Raw genomic sequence first — 14,981 nt, forward strand, 5'->3', positions numbered from 1 at the left:
TTTTTTTTATATAAAATAAATATAGAAGTATATTTATTTGACAATGTTTTACGAGTTATAAAACGAAACTATAACATTTTGACACACACACATGAAATACTAATCAACGAAACTCGAAAATTTATATGTATTTCAAAACGCATTGAAACTCAAATGCTTTCACGACATAAGTATCATTAGTTATACTTATTTCAAACAACGTACTTTGTATACTTTTATAAAAATAAATATAATGTTTTATATTTATTTCAAACGTCGAGTTTCATATATATATATATATAGAGGGCTGCTAGAATGAGAACCACCCCGAGTTGTAAGAACCGCGAGAACTACACCCCACGGAGCGCCGTTCGCCATGATTTTTTTTTACAAGTAGATGTGTGTATTATAAACACAGCCGTAAAAAATCATGGCGAACGGCGCTCCGTGGGGTGTAGTTTTTTTACACCACAAGTTTGGTGTTTTTTAATTTTTTTTCTTTTTTTCTTTTTTTTTCACCAAACTTGTGGTGTAAAAAACTACACCCCATGGAGCGTCGTTCGCCATGATTTTTTACGGCTGTGTTTATAATATACACATCTACTTGTAAAAAAAAATCATGGCGAACGGCGCTCCGTGGGGTGTAGTTCTCGCGGTTCTTACAACTCGAGGTGGTTCTCATTCTAGCGGCATATATATATATATATATATATATATGTGTGTGTGTGTGTGTGTGTGTGTGTGTGTGTGTGTGTGTATCCATCCATTTTCCATCCTACGAAAACTACAACGATATATTACCGTATCATATACGACACAACAAGACGCTCCCTTATCCGTATACGTATTTCTAATTCACAACGACCAACACGACATCGCAAGTATATATTTATATTTAAATATACATAAATATATATCTTAATCACTTGAAAACTAAGTCGATCACGAGACTTAGTTCTATCGCAACTATAAACGGGATCAAATAACCAAAGAATGGTAATTCTAAGCCAAGATAACCCTACCTTAGAGTCATTTAGTTAACGATTCGGTAGAGCTCGGACACGTAGTTTATCTACGTTTAATTAGAAACTTATAAGTATTTTCCTTGTTAGGAATACTATAGTTGCACGCTAGCTAATTGAAGTTCTTGGAACAACACTTTGGAATCACACTAAGCTATCTTTGCACAAGGATATCGAGGTGAGTTCATAACCCCCACTTTTTCCTAGTTTTACGTTTTTACAAATGTTTTCGGGGGTGGAAAGACATGCAAGTTTTGCAAAGGTAAACAATTTTTTGATAAACGAAAACTCATATTTCTAAACCATGTACGAATGGATTTCAAGGAACTCAAATGGTTCACGAACGATTTATACTAAACATACCGGTTTTACAAAACAATTGCGTATTTTCGAAATGTGCATGATTTTGATGACTAGTGACGAGAATGTCCTAGTTACAACAACGGGACTGGGTTGGCCTGCGTACGAAAAACGAGACAACTCAGTGAGATCATGTCCCCCTTTTCTTTCAACGTTTCGGTTTACAACTTTCGGGAGGAAATACATGTCAGACTTAGGGATGATTAAGTTATGGAATGAAATCTTAGATCATGTGAGCATAGGCTGTAACTGAGGTGCCATTAATCCTTTTGAGGACCAAGGAACAAAGGTTAGATCTAATGGGTACGGGCAAGCCCCACTCACGGTCCAGGGGTGACCACTAGAGTGCTGTTGTGTCCATTGTCGAGAGTTCGACACTTAAATTGCCTACGCGGGTTGAGTACCTCCTATGTCGTCGGATATATTAATGTCCTCGCGAAACATTAATGATCAACATGTTCATAGACGCTTTACATACCAACTTACAACACTATAACTTTCATATGTTTTTAATATTCATTTGACGCAAACTCATACTACATGGATTTACAAACTTGGGTAACGTTTCCAACTTATGTACAAGTAAGAGGACGGGTTGGTCCTGCTTACAAAGACTCTCGTGGGCTAGACTCACAGTTTTCATATATCATGCCGAGAAAATGATTTTACTATATTTTCTCAACAACTTTTAAACCGGTTACCAAAAAGATTTATTTTAAATCTTTTCAAAACAAATTATGAACTCGCTCAACTTTATGTTGACTTTTTTCGCATGTTATTTCTCAGGTTGCATTTTCAAAACTATGGAACGGTTGGAATAGGAGAACCCATGGGAATTCGAGTACTTAGCGGCGTTCATTTTCTAGAAGTCTTAGCTTATTTGCTTCCGCTATGCAATAAAGATACCAGTCCAGTCACGCCATACTCTGATATTTCGGGGTGTGACAGAGGTAGTTGCAGGTTGTTGTGGGTTGTGAAGGTGGAGGAGGTGATGGTGTTAGATTTTTTTTAATGAGAGAGGATGAAGAAGATGAGTAGTAGTGGGTCATCTTCTTTATATATTTTTTTATTTCTTTTAATTGTTCAAGGGTAATATAGTCATTTCATACATAGTTAACTGTGAAATTTAACAGAGGTTAGCTCAGGGGACCAACCGAGTTCATTTTTGACAACTTTTGGGAGCACGCGTGTAATTAGCAAACCACTAGGACCAAGTATGAAATTTTTCCAAACCACAGGGATCAACCAAGCATTTAACCTGACATTTTGAGGATGTGATAAGCATTAGGGCTCATGAGGTCATCGGTTCGATTCCCACAAGAAGATTTTTCCTAAATTAGGTTTCCTCCTGAATTTCAAAAATAATTTCAAAAAAATATAATAATAGTAAGTAAGTAATTGATTGTACAATATTTTAGGAATGTTGGACATATTTAACAAAATTCTTTTGTTAAATAAGTTCAAATATCTAAAATGCGCTCAAGTCTAATCTAAAATGTCCTTAAGTCTAATTACTAACTGTGCTAGTTGTAAACTGATGAGGTAATAACAGCCAATATCTAATTAATAGACGCACCAAATTTATTCTCATGCTTTTTAGATTCTAACACACTTTCGTACCGGAACAACCCCCCCCCCCCCCCCACCCCGCCCCTCACACACACACTCGCACACATATATACGTGCCCTAAGGGCTAAGAGATATTGCTTATTTTAAAACAAAGACGGTTCGGCCCCTAACCTAGATCCATTTGTTCACTCTACCTTCTATTGGACTTGCAACATAGTGGAATCAACAATGTTCATTACCGACAACACCATCAATGAAAATAATCTAGAGTGTATACAGGACTAGCATAAAACAATAAACTTATTCATTTTCATCTGGAGTTACAATTTTTGATGTTGTGCAAGTTGTTACAACCAGGGCCGGCTATTGGGCCGGCTAACCCGTGCCGTCGCTCGAGGCCCAAATTTTTAAAGGGCCCGAAAAGTTTTTATAAGCTTTTATATGTTTAGTAAATTATATATTTAATATATGCATTCATTTATTATACATAAAAGTGTTGGTGGTAAAGTGGAAAAACCATTTAAAGGTAATATTAAGATCTCAAGTTCAAGACTTGGCTCTAGCATCAAAGTCTTTTTTTTTTTTTTTTTTTTTTGTAAATTCATTTTCCCATAGCATAATTTTGGGCCCAATTTTTTATTTCGCCCGAGGCCTAAATTACTTTTAGAGTTTTCGGAGACGGCTCTGGTTACAACGGGTTTGCATGTAATTGCTAAATTTTGTCATGTGCATATCTTAGATCTAATACCACGTTTTATTGGCATTAGACCTTTCTAAGTCAACCATGTCGACTTTAGAGGTTATCATTACTGTTGATTTTCTATGGCCAACCTTTCCCTCAAGCATTGTAAAATTGCCATTTTTTTGTAAAATAACCATTTGAAATCTTGGCAATCATATCTCTACAGATAAATAAAAATTAAAAATAAAGTGACTATAAAATCAAAGCTATTACTTCTTCCAAAGATATATCCGATATTAAAACACTATAGTGGAGGTATAATAATTAAATGTAAGATTAAATATATTATGTTTAATATTTAATCTAGTAGCTGTTATAATCATTTACATTATATAGATCAAAATATATAATAACCTATTAAATAATTAGTTGGTAATTGTTGATGGACCATATTACCCTTATTAACTAATTAGGTTTCCTCTTGGGTGCTTATATAAGGAGAATCATGTAGAGGTTAAAAGGTTACACACTTAGACATAACCTATTAGTCATAACATCATCATCATCGACCTCCTCTCCTATAACCGAATCTCTATTCGGTTTTCATCATCACCATCATCAGTCAGCACCCTAAGGAGGAACCAGATCACGTTGACAAACATGTCGAACTCGATGGCATCATCTATCACTGGATTCTCCACTGCACTGTCTGCTGTAACAGGTATGTTTTCATGTTTTCCATTATGTTTAAACAGAACTGGTCCAACATTGATCACATGGTGCTAGCAAGATATATAACATATATACCTTAAAAGAGATTACTCACTACATAAGATTCATTATGTTTAAAATATTCAATTTTCCACATAGGACACTCCATTGACCCATGTTTCCGTTTCCCTTTATGATTTCTTATCATCTTAACAAAATATATATAACAAAATATAAACAAAAGCTATTACTTCCTCTATTTCCTTTGGGATTTCTAGTGTACCAAAAGAAAACATCAAGATGTCATTGTGTGGTTGTTATTTTCCATGTGCATACAAGCGGTACTAAAAAAAACTTCTCAGTATCTTAAGCCTACTAACTAACGCATGATCTTGACCGTTTGATCTTTGAAATGACTAATAAAAACACTCCACGTACTTAATTATGTATACAAGCTCGCTAAAACCTATACTGCTTGTTAGTCATCAGTGTAGTATACTTTGAACATTTCCAAGGGTTACACACATCCCATTAAAAGGTTAGTTGTTGGTCATACGTTAATAGTGTATGCAAAACTTTTACTCTAGTGTTAGGTGGTTACTTGTTACCACGATCGTAAAGAAGTTAAGACTGTATATTGCAATGATAAAAGGTGTTAAGGAAGCTTTATGGCTTAAGATCTTTGTTACTGAATTGGGAATCAAACTGCTAAGTTTTGTGATAATCAGGGTATTCAACTGTCAAAGAAAAGCATATTCCATGAGAGATCCAAACACATCAATGTCAAGTTGCACTTTGTTAGGAATATTGTTAATTCTAAGGAGATCATGATTGAGAAGATTGATACTTGTGCAAATCCAGTAGATATGTTTACTAAACCTCTACCTGATACAAAGTTAGTGTTCTTTGTTGAAGCTTTGAAATTGGCTATGCAGTTAATGCGGAAAAATATCGGTTATCGGTCAAGGACCGATATTTGAGATATCGGTTATCGCAGTGAGATATCGGTTGGATATCGGTAATTTATAATGCCATGCATAACTATATATATATATATATATATATATATATATATATATCTTATAAAAAATAAAATAATACTTCAAATTTCCAATAAATACCTTAAGAATTCATTGGGCTAAGTCAAAATTTTCTGATTTTTAGGAATAAGCCCATGTTTTAAGAATGAGCCCAATTTAAGAAGGGTTATTGGGTTTTAATAATCCTAACTTTCACCTGTTGGCCGAAAATAATCGCAACTTTAAAAAATTCTCTCCAATAATCCCAACTTGTAAAAGTTTGGCCGCCATTGATCCTTTTCAAACATATAAGAATTTGGTCTCCTCAATAGATTCAATTACACCTACAGACTCCTTAATTGATTTAAGTTCACCTATGTTAGAAAAGGATCAATGGCGGCCAAACTTTTACAAGTTGGGATTATTGGAGGGAATTTTAAAAGTTAGGTTTATTATAGGACAACAGGTGAAACTTAGCATTATTAAAATCCAATAACCCATTTAAGAATGAGCCCAAGTTTTAAGAATGAGCCCAAGTTTTTAAATACTCACATATGCGTATTTTACATCCACAAACTTCATCTGCCATAAGAAACCCTAAAAGTTATTACAGCCATCATCCCCATATGTCTTGTTTCTCCTAGATCATCCACACCACACATCCATCTGTTGTCTTTCTTCTTCAGCGCAACACCAGGTAAGCAATCGATTGTTGATACAACCGTTATCTTCAAAGAATAAAACCATAATTATGTAAAAATTGTTGATACAACCGTCAATACCAGTGGCAGGATATAAAGAAAAATGTAAAAATTGGCCCAACCGAGTATCTCGGCGAGAAGACCGATACAATATATACAAAATATCGGCGATATATCGGTGTTTATCGTCGATATTACCGGTGGCCGAAATAAGACCAATATTACAAACCAATATTTTGAGCTAGGGTCGATAACCGATATATCGACGCTATAGCACCGATATAGGGCTGAGATTAACTTCATAGGAAATTGGTTAAAGTCATTGAATTGACTTTAAGGTGGAGATTGTTAGGTTGTAAAGTCTAATTCATTAGTTTGTAGCTAAATAAGTCAATGCTAGAAGTTATAAACAGAAAGACAAGGATGTTCAAACTTCAGGGGGTGTTATTGACGAGTTTAGCGTAAGTGTTTAAGGTGAACTTGCTATATTAATAAATATGAATCATTAAACAAAAAAAGTCTCGATCCAGAAATAATAAAAAACAAAAAGTAGTAATAATTTTTTGAATAAACTACCAAAATGGTCCTTGAGATTTGGTCACTTTACCACTTTAGTCCAAAACTCAAACTTTTTAAATCTGGATCCCTATGATTTCAATATTTTTGTCATTTTCATCCATATTCAAAATTTGATCAAATTTTTAAGTTAACGTCCAATTTTTTTTTTCTTTTTCCTCCTTTTTAATGAAGGACAAAATGGTCTTTTAACGTTTTATTATAACATATTAAAAATATCTTACCATTTGAGTTTTGGACTAAAGTGACAAAAGTGATCAAACCTCAGAGGCCATTTTGGCAGTTTACTCTAATTTTTTATCTGAGTAAATTGTCAAAATCGTTCCTGAGGTTTGGGCTTTTTTGCCACTTTCATCCAAAATTACTTTTTTATGTTATATTGCCATTCACGTTTGCCAATTTTTAATTGCCTTTTAATGAGGGTTTTCTTTTCAAAAAAATCACATTATTAAGTGAGGGCATTTGTGTCTTTTCGCTTCTAAATGTTTTATTATTTAATAAAACACTTTAAAAGCATGTTTCAATTGTCAAACCCTAGTTCATTAAATTGTTCCACACTTGACTTTATTGTGGTCAGGTTTCATCCACCAATTTTACCACCATCACCGAACAAGTTTCACCACCATCTGGTATTCACCACCATCTCATACATCCACCGTTAACTAGGGGTGTTCATGAGCCGATCCGATCCGAGCGAGGGTCTGCTCGTGCTCGGATTGAATTACAACCGATCTGATCCGATTGGATCGAATTTGCAAAACCGAGCACAAAAGTGATGCTCGTGCTTGGATTGAATATGAATCGAGCGGATCGTTTTCACTCGGTTTTTCTCAGCATCGAAATTAAAACAAGTGTAGCAACACAAAAAAACTGAAATCAAGACTATTACAAGGCTGCATTCAACAAAAACAAAGCCTAACTTAATTAAAACATGTCCAACACCTTATTAACAAAAGAAAAACATGAACACTTGAACTTGAGCAACAACGGCGAGGTATGTAGCAGACTGTAGGACCGTTATTGACAGTCGTGTGAGTCAATCAGAGCTAGATACTACTGATTATGCAGCGGAAATACACAATCAGCATGAATCAAAGTAGAAATTGAGTAGAAACAGAAGCAGATCACTTTAAACTGATTTTCTCATTAGTCTTTCACGAAAAAGTCGAGCAGCAGTTCGGCTACACAGTAAACATGCGTGTACCAAATGAGAAAACACTACAGCTATATATAGGGATGAGATTTCGCTCCAAATAACCATGTGTCATTTGGGGCGAAATCAGCTTGATGTGATTTCGCTCCAAATGACACATTGTCATTTGGGGCGAAATCGGGACTTAACAAACCCAAAATTACATATCAAACCCTATACAAAGCATAATTAACACTTCTAGACTCTATACATGAACAACTAAGACTTAAGACGCAGGCTTTAGACATTCGTGCACCAACAAACTCCCCCTTGGATACAGCCGCAGTCTTCAGTCTTGGTCTTCGGGTCTTCACAGGGACTTGAACTTTTCTTCATGCTGCTTAGGCTTCTTCCTAAGCAAATTCCTTACCCTGTCGTTCTCTTTCTTTCTTGCCTTCTCTTCTTCAGCTTGAATGTTCATCCATTTACCTCTGTTTTCTTCAAGCTTTCGACGTCCACGTTCAGCTTTCCTTTTCATCTTCTCATCGAGCGACCACCAAGATGACTTCCATTTACTCTCAGAATTGATACCTTTCTGAAAGCAAAGAGTAGCAACACGTTGAAACTGCGTGGCCTGCTCTTTATCTTCTGCCTGATAATGAATCTTGTTTATAAATAGACATTCGATATCCTTCGCAGAGCAGTTAACTAACCACATCAGGTCATACACATGCATCTCTCTTAATTCACTTCCTGCTCGATAAGTAATGATAGCCTCAGTCGAAATGTAACTATAAACCCAGCCCAAGAATCCTTTATAGAAATCTTGTTCCATTGGTGGCACTGAGATAGTCTTCATTGTCTTCGGCTTTTTCACATTGAGTATCGTTTCTTCAACTCCTGTTTCCGGATTTACCCTCCGCACTCTCTTAGGGTAATGTGGTTTCCAGTGACGAAACTATTTCAACGCTTCAAACTTTATATACCCCCACATTGGAATATCATTCTTTCGTACCGGATAATCTAAAGTTCTGACTTTAGATAGCTCTTCCACATCCCACCAGGGTAATGACATCACATCATATAAATATTCAAAGTACTACACCCCGCATTCTCTCCTGATCGCGTAAGCATTAACTTGAGGTAAGAAACCCCAGCTAATGATGTCAACGAGAGACACACTTCGACCACGTTGATAGTACTTCAACGGTCTTTTGAACTTCCTCTCGTGACTGTCTTTGAACCACTTTTTCTTTTCTTCCTTTTCCATGTCTTTGGGAGTGCCATCAAAATTCTTATCTTTATTCTCCTCTGTAAAGAACTCCATCAGCGTAGGCAACGGAGAAGTATCTTCACTAACACTCTCATCATCTGTCCAATCTTCAACTTCAACTTTGTCGTACATGTCAGCCTCTTCAACATACTTATACTCGTATTCAGGCTGTTGGTAGATGTCGAAGGCATTCAACTCTTCCTCAAAATCGAACTTAAAATCAGGATTCACCATACGGGTCATCTCTTTAATTTCTTCCAACGTGTAGGTATGAAAATGTTCACCCTCTTCTCGATAAGTATCCAACCTCAAAATTAACTTTTCGGCATGTTGAACATTCTGAGCATCACCTGTGACACCCATGTCACTGTTACCGTCAAACAAATTCCAAACCAATGAAATTTTGCATTTCATACTTGGGATTTGTAAAAATATGTGTATCGTTTGCACATATCAATTCTTGTTCGATTTCAGGCTTTAAATCGCTTTCTGGAAGGTTATACGCGATCTGATGCGTAAATATAACAAGTTTAATGCAATAAACACTCCGGAATAGTGACATAGGCTTAACATACCTTAAATAACCTTTACATAACTTAGAAATAAGTTTTTGGAAGGTTTGGTATGCCGAAATCAAGTTTATTCGCTTACAGGGACTAAATTCGACAAACTACGAAAGTATGTCAATTTGTACTGTAACAGACCTTCCGGAACTTGATCATAAGTTAAATATGCCCTAAATATCCTTTACATAGCTTAGAAATAGGCTTTGAGGTGTTTGGTGCGCAAAAATAAACTTTATGCTCATTCAGGGACTAAAAGCGTCAAAAAGTGCATAAGTTTGCATTTTCGCGCATAACTTACGTTTTGAATACATCCGGAGATCCAAAAATTTATGTAAGCATCCTTATATTATGCCTTTTTGTTTGGCATGAGAAAAATCCATTCTTCGCGCAATTTGGATCGTCTTTCGCGCTTATGCGCATTCCGTCGTAATTAAGCGAACATCGCGATCGTACGACCAAACGAACCGACATCCGAGATATTTTTGAGCATGTTTCAAGTCCACAATGTTTAGGCATCATTTTAAGGCCTTAACGTTGGCTTAACGGGCCTTAGAAGTGTTGGGAATGAGTTTAAACATCAACATGGACCAAAACTGTCACTTTTCAAAGTTGCTGCTGATCTGACATGGCCAGGCAGCCCGCCTACACTTCTGGTAACTCTCAAGTGGGCCGCATCAGACTCCCAGTTCTGCATTTTTGTTGCAAACAGCTGTTTACAGCTGTTTAACACTTCAAAATCACTTGCAACTGGTTTCTAGCAATCCTAGGGGCTCCCATGGGTTTGTCATTCAGTGGGTGTGTGTTGTACGGCTCAGATTTATCACTTGGGGAACAAGAAACGATCCCAACGGTCCTACGTTTCCTATAAATACCCCCCCATGTTTGTTCATTTTTCCCTCACATTTGAATCTGATTCAACACTCTCTAAGTGAAAGTTTATAAGCTTCCTACCTGAGAGTGAATCGGGTTCGAATCTTGCGGGGACCTTCTGTAGGTATTTCTTTCGCGTTTTTCATTCGTTTTAGCGTTAAAGTCAAACTGTGTTTGACTTTCTGCATTGACCAGTTTATGGTCAACGCGAAGTTCGTTTGAACTTCATAACGTGAGCGTAATCACGATGGTTATAGTCCCTAGTGACTATACCTACTGATTACCACGTTATCTAGGCTCAGTGACGAGTCGTAGTTTCGGCCAAAATGCGTTTCCTCGCGTATTTTGTAACCAAACTACTCTAGGGTATTAAAACCGTTTGTTTTAATACCAAACCTGTTTTCTAACTTTACTAAACATGTTCTAGCATGTTTAGCTCGTCGCTTTTAGATTTGTGCTTGTTTAGGGTCGTAAAGGTAAGCGATCTAATCAATCGCTTATGCTTTCGAACCCGACCCATTTGGTCGATCTTTGCGATCCGACAAAACACTTTAGGTGACCATAGTTGTATAGGGAATAACCTTCCGAGGTTATACCTTATGGTCACGTCATTTAAGTAGCTGTATGATAAGTAGTTCTTATGCCTTAGGTAAATTACCAAAATGCCCTTTTTGCGCTAAAATTCATTTTAAGCCTATGTAACGTAACTTTTGACATATAAACTGTTTTGGCAACCATATTAAACATGTTAAGGCATATCTTGCTTGTCATAGGACTAGTTAGGCATTCCGAACGCGTTTTACGCAAACGACGTGTTAAAGTAGCATAAGCTACCTAAACGGGTCATAATGGGTCGTAAGCACTTAGGTTAGGTTTCATTTTAGTATGTAGGCTTTGTTAGACCATATCATATGAGTTTCAATACTCATTTGGTTTACGAAACCTCATACTATCCGATCTTCCGAGTTAGGTCCGGTTATTAACATAGATACCTATACTAGGTGCCGTTTGATTCCGTGATCTTCTAGCATTGCTTGGTGGTTATCCTTGGACTTCTAAGCAATCTCAAGTGAGTACATAGACCCCTCTTTTACTGTTTTCCAAACATTTTGGGGTGAAACACATGTGCCTACTTGTTACTTTCATGATTTCATGCTTTTATATCATATACTTGCTATGTTCATTAGTACACTATTAGTACATGATTTCATTGTGTTTTTGCTATGTATGTTTACTTAGCATACTTAGTACATTGTTTTACATGACATTTCATGCTATGTATGTTCATCATACTTAGTACATTTTACATCACATGCTATGTATGCCCATTGTGTGCATATTTAGTACATCGTTTTACATAACATTTCATGCTATGTATGTTCATCATACTTAGTACATTTTACATCACATGCTATGTATGCCCATTGTGTGCATATTTAGTACATCGTTTTACAAGACATTTTATGCTTTGTATCATGCTATGTATGACCATCCGTCGCATACTTAGTACATTGTTTGTGCATTCTTACTTATGGTTTGGTTGTTACATATTTCACTTGCCATACATGACATTATGTTTACACATTACTTGATTAACATTTGACAACGGTTTAGACATGGGCAATTTACATTGGTGGTTTATTTAGGTAAGTGATTTGAGTAACGAGACGTGTGTAATGTAATACAAGCATGGTGGATACGCCGCTGGTACTTCCTATATACAAGTGCTTGTATTATATTACATGGCGTAGCGTTATTTGAATCATTCATTTAGATTTATACATATTTACACAAATAACATATTTTTTCACAAGACATTGTTTTACAAGACAGTTTGTTTTATACAAACTCATTTTTACTTGGTTATTCATTTAACCTTACATCATTCTTTTTAACTATACATATCTATCATCGATTTTCAAACATTTTATAAAAGCAAACACTTAAACTGGATTTATGACTAGTTTTTGTTAAACATTTTCTAAAACCTAGGTCATGAATCCTATTTTTCATAAAACCTATGTACTCGCCGGCATTTTTATGCTGATGTATTTTCACATGTGTTTCAGGTACTATAGTTGATGACTATTGATGATGATATTGATGCATGCACACATAGGATTGGACGAGGCCTTAGTGACATTAAAAGATGCAAGACTAATTAATTTTTTTATGTTTCTTTATTGTTAAGACATTGTAACTCATTTAATTCAATAAAACGAAATTTGTTTAATCCATGGTTGTGAAACAATGATTCTGTTACAACACTCCCCGACGTTTCCGCCACGTTTTGTTGTTTTACGTGGTCGGGGTGTGACAGAAAAGGTGGTATCAGAGCCAATGGTTATAGAGAATTAGGTTATTAATATTGCTTTGACCTAGACTATAACCTTCCTAGGACCCTAACGCGAGTTTACTTGCGTTTTGTCATAAAACAATACCGTCACTTATCCTTAAGTGACAACCACAACGAGAACATAAATTTAAATCTGCCTTGAAAACTAATCATCTGTTCTAGGATGATTGATTACTAGGTTTTGAACCCTTTGTTATAAGGTTTCGAACCCTTAAAGTTTTCAAAATTCCGTCAAAGTTTGGGTCTAAATAATGTGAACACATGCAAACTGGAAGAGTGGGTGCCTGTACCCTGAGTTTTCTGTCTAAGGCTAGAGTGTTCGTACAAATCCGCAGTATCGGACCAGTCACTCTTACCTGGGAACTCTTGGGGTGAGTGTCCACTTATAGGCGAGCATGTCTTCGCGATACATTATGGGGACCTATTTACTTTGATTCAGCCTTTGTGTGTCATTTGTTTGCTTCGTGGTTCAAACAAATGACCACCACCCATGCTTTTGGTCGGTATTTGTAACATCCTATTCTTACCCAATGCCACTTCACTTGTTTCTCTCTCTTGTTTCCCTTTTAGAATGCCTCCACGACGCGACAATCAGATACCTAATGAAGAACTGGCAGCTATCATTACGCAGCAAATGACTGCTGCAATCCCGAACATCGTTGCTCAATGCAACCAAGCTCTCAACAACAATAATGCCCCCTGCAGCTTCAAGACGTTCAACTCGGCTAAGCCATCAAAGTTTTCTGGGTCTCAAGGAGCGACTGCACTTCTGCAATGGTTCGAGAGTTTAGAGAGCACCTTCAGACATGTTCAATGTCCAAACGAGCGAAAGGTAGATTTTGCATCTAGTGTCTTTGAAAAACGGGCTTTGACATGGTGGACCGGTGTGATGAGAGATAGGGGTGCCGAAGTGGCACTGGCTCAAACGTGGGAAGAACTTCGAGCACTGATGATGAAGGAATTCTGTCCTCGTCACGAGATCAGGGCCTTAGAAAGGGAATTCGACGATCTTAAGCAAGACAGCGGCGAACATCGAGCCTACACTGATCGATATGAGGAGCTGAGCCTGTTGTGTCCTTCCATGGTTACGCCTTTGGATAAGGCGATCGAAAAATACATTGATGGCCTCCCTGACTCAGTTCAGGACATTGTTACTGGTAGTAACCCCACTACGGTTAGGCAGGCCATTGAGCTATCTGCAACTTTAACTGAATCTCAGATCAGGAAACGTAAGCTTTTCCGAAAGGGTGACAAGAAACCGGTCGAGGAATCGAAACCAATCAAGGAATCAAAGACCATGGATGAACAGACTGGATCCCCTAAGAAGTCAAGGAAGCGAAAGGCTTCTCAGAACTTCGCCATGGTTACTCACAATGATCAGACCGTCCTCAACCAACCAGCTCAACCCCCTGCTAGGAAGCCCTACAACGGAACTGCACCCTTGTGCAACCAATGTAACCTACATCATCATGCTGGTGTGAAGTGCCGCGCATGCCAAGTTTGTAGACTCATAGGCCATACAGCAAGGGTTTGCCCAGCTGCAGGTGCACCAAATCAAGCTGGCAACAATCCTGCTCAAGGTCGTTTTCCACCAGGTTCTTGCTTCAACTGTGGCGAGATAGGCCATTTCCGGAGAAATTGCCCAAAGCTTGCTAATGCGAATCCAGCGCAAGGATGAGCATCTGACCGATTGGAAGACAACACTGTTTAGAAATAATCAAGCTTTATGTATTATTTTCTTTTGTTGTCAAAGATCTATGAAACAGTTGTTAACATTGTTTATAAATAAATCTTTTTATTTTGCATTGCAATGTGCAAATGTGATGGCATGTGTAAACAATATATCCCCTTCAATATCGACAATCAAGGAGCCGTATTCCTTGCAGAACAGGCTACCCCCAAAATCCTTCCATTTTATGATCTATTGCGTTTTCTTGAAAACAAAATCGAATATTTGGTAGATCATTCTATCTTTATAGATAGATTCTTGAAAGTGATTAAAGTGCCAAATGCAATCCACGGATTGGATTCCTGGTGTGCTTTAAGTATCCGCGTCCAAAGATAACAAATTAATAACCAAGTTAAACAACTATGTGATTATGTGCTTATGTGTTCCCTTTTATGTTTTTGTGATCCAATTTTTGTTATCCAAATCCTCGTAGAA

The sequence above is a fragment of the Helianthus annuus genome, chromosome 5, assembly GCF_002127325.2.
Source record: "Helianthus annuus cultivar XRQ/B chromosome 5, HanXRQr2.0-SUNRISE, whole genome shotgun sequence".
Taxonomy (NCBI): Eukaryota; Viridiplantae; Streptophyta; class Magnoliopsida; order Asterales; family Asteraceae; genus Helianthus; species Helianthus annuus.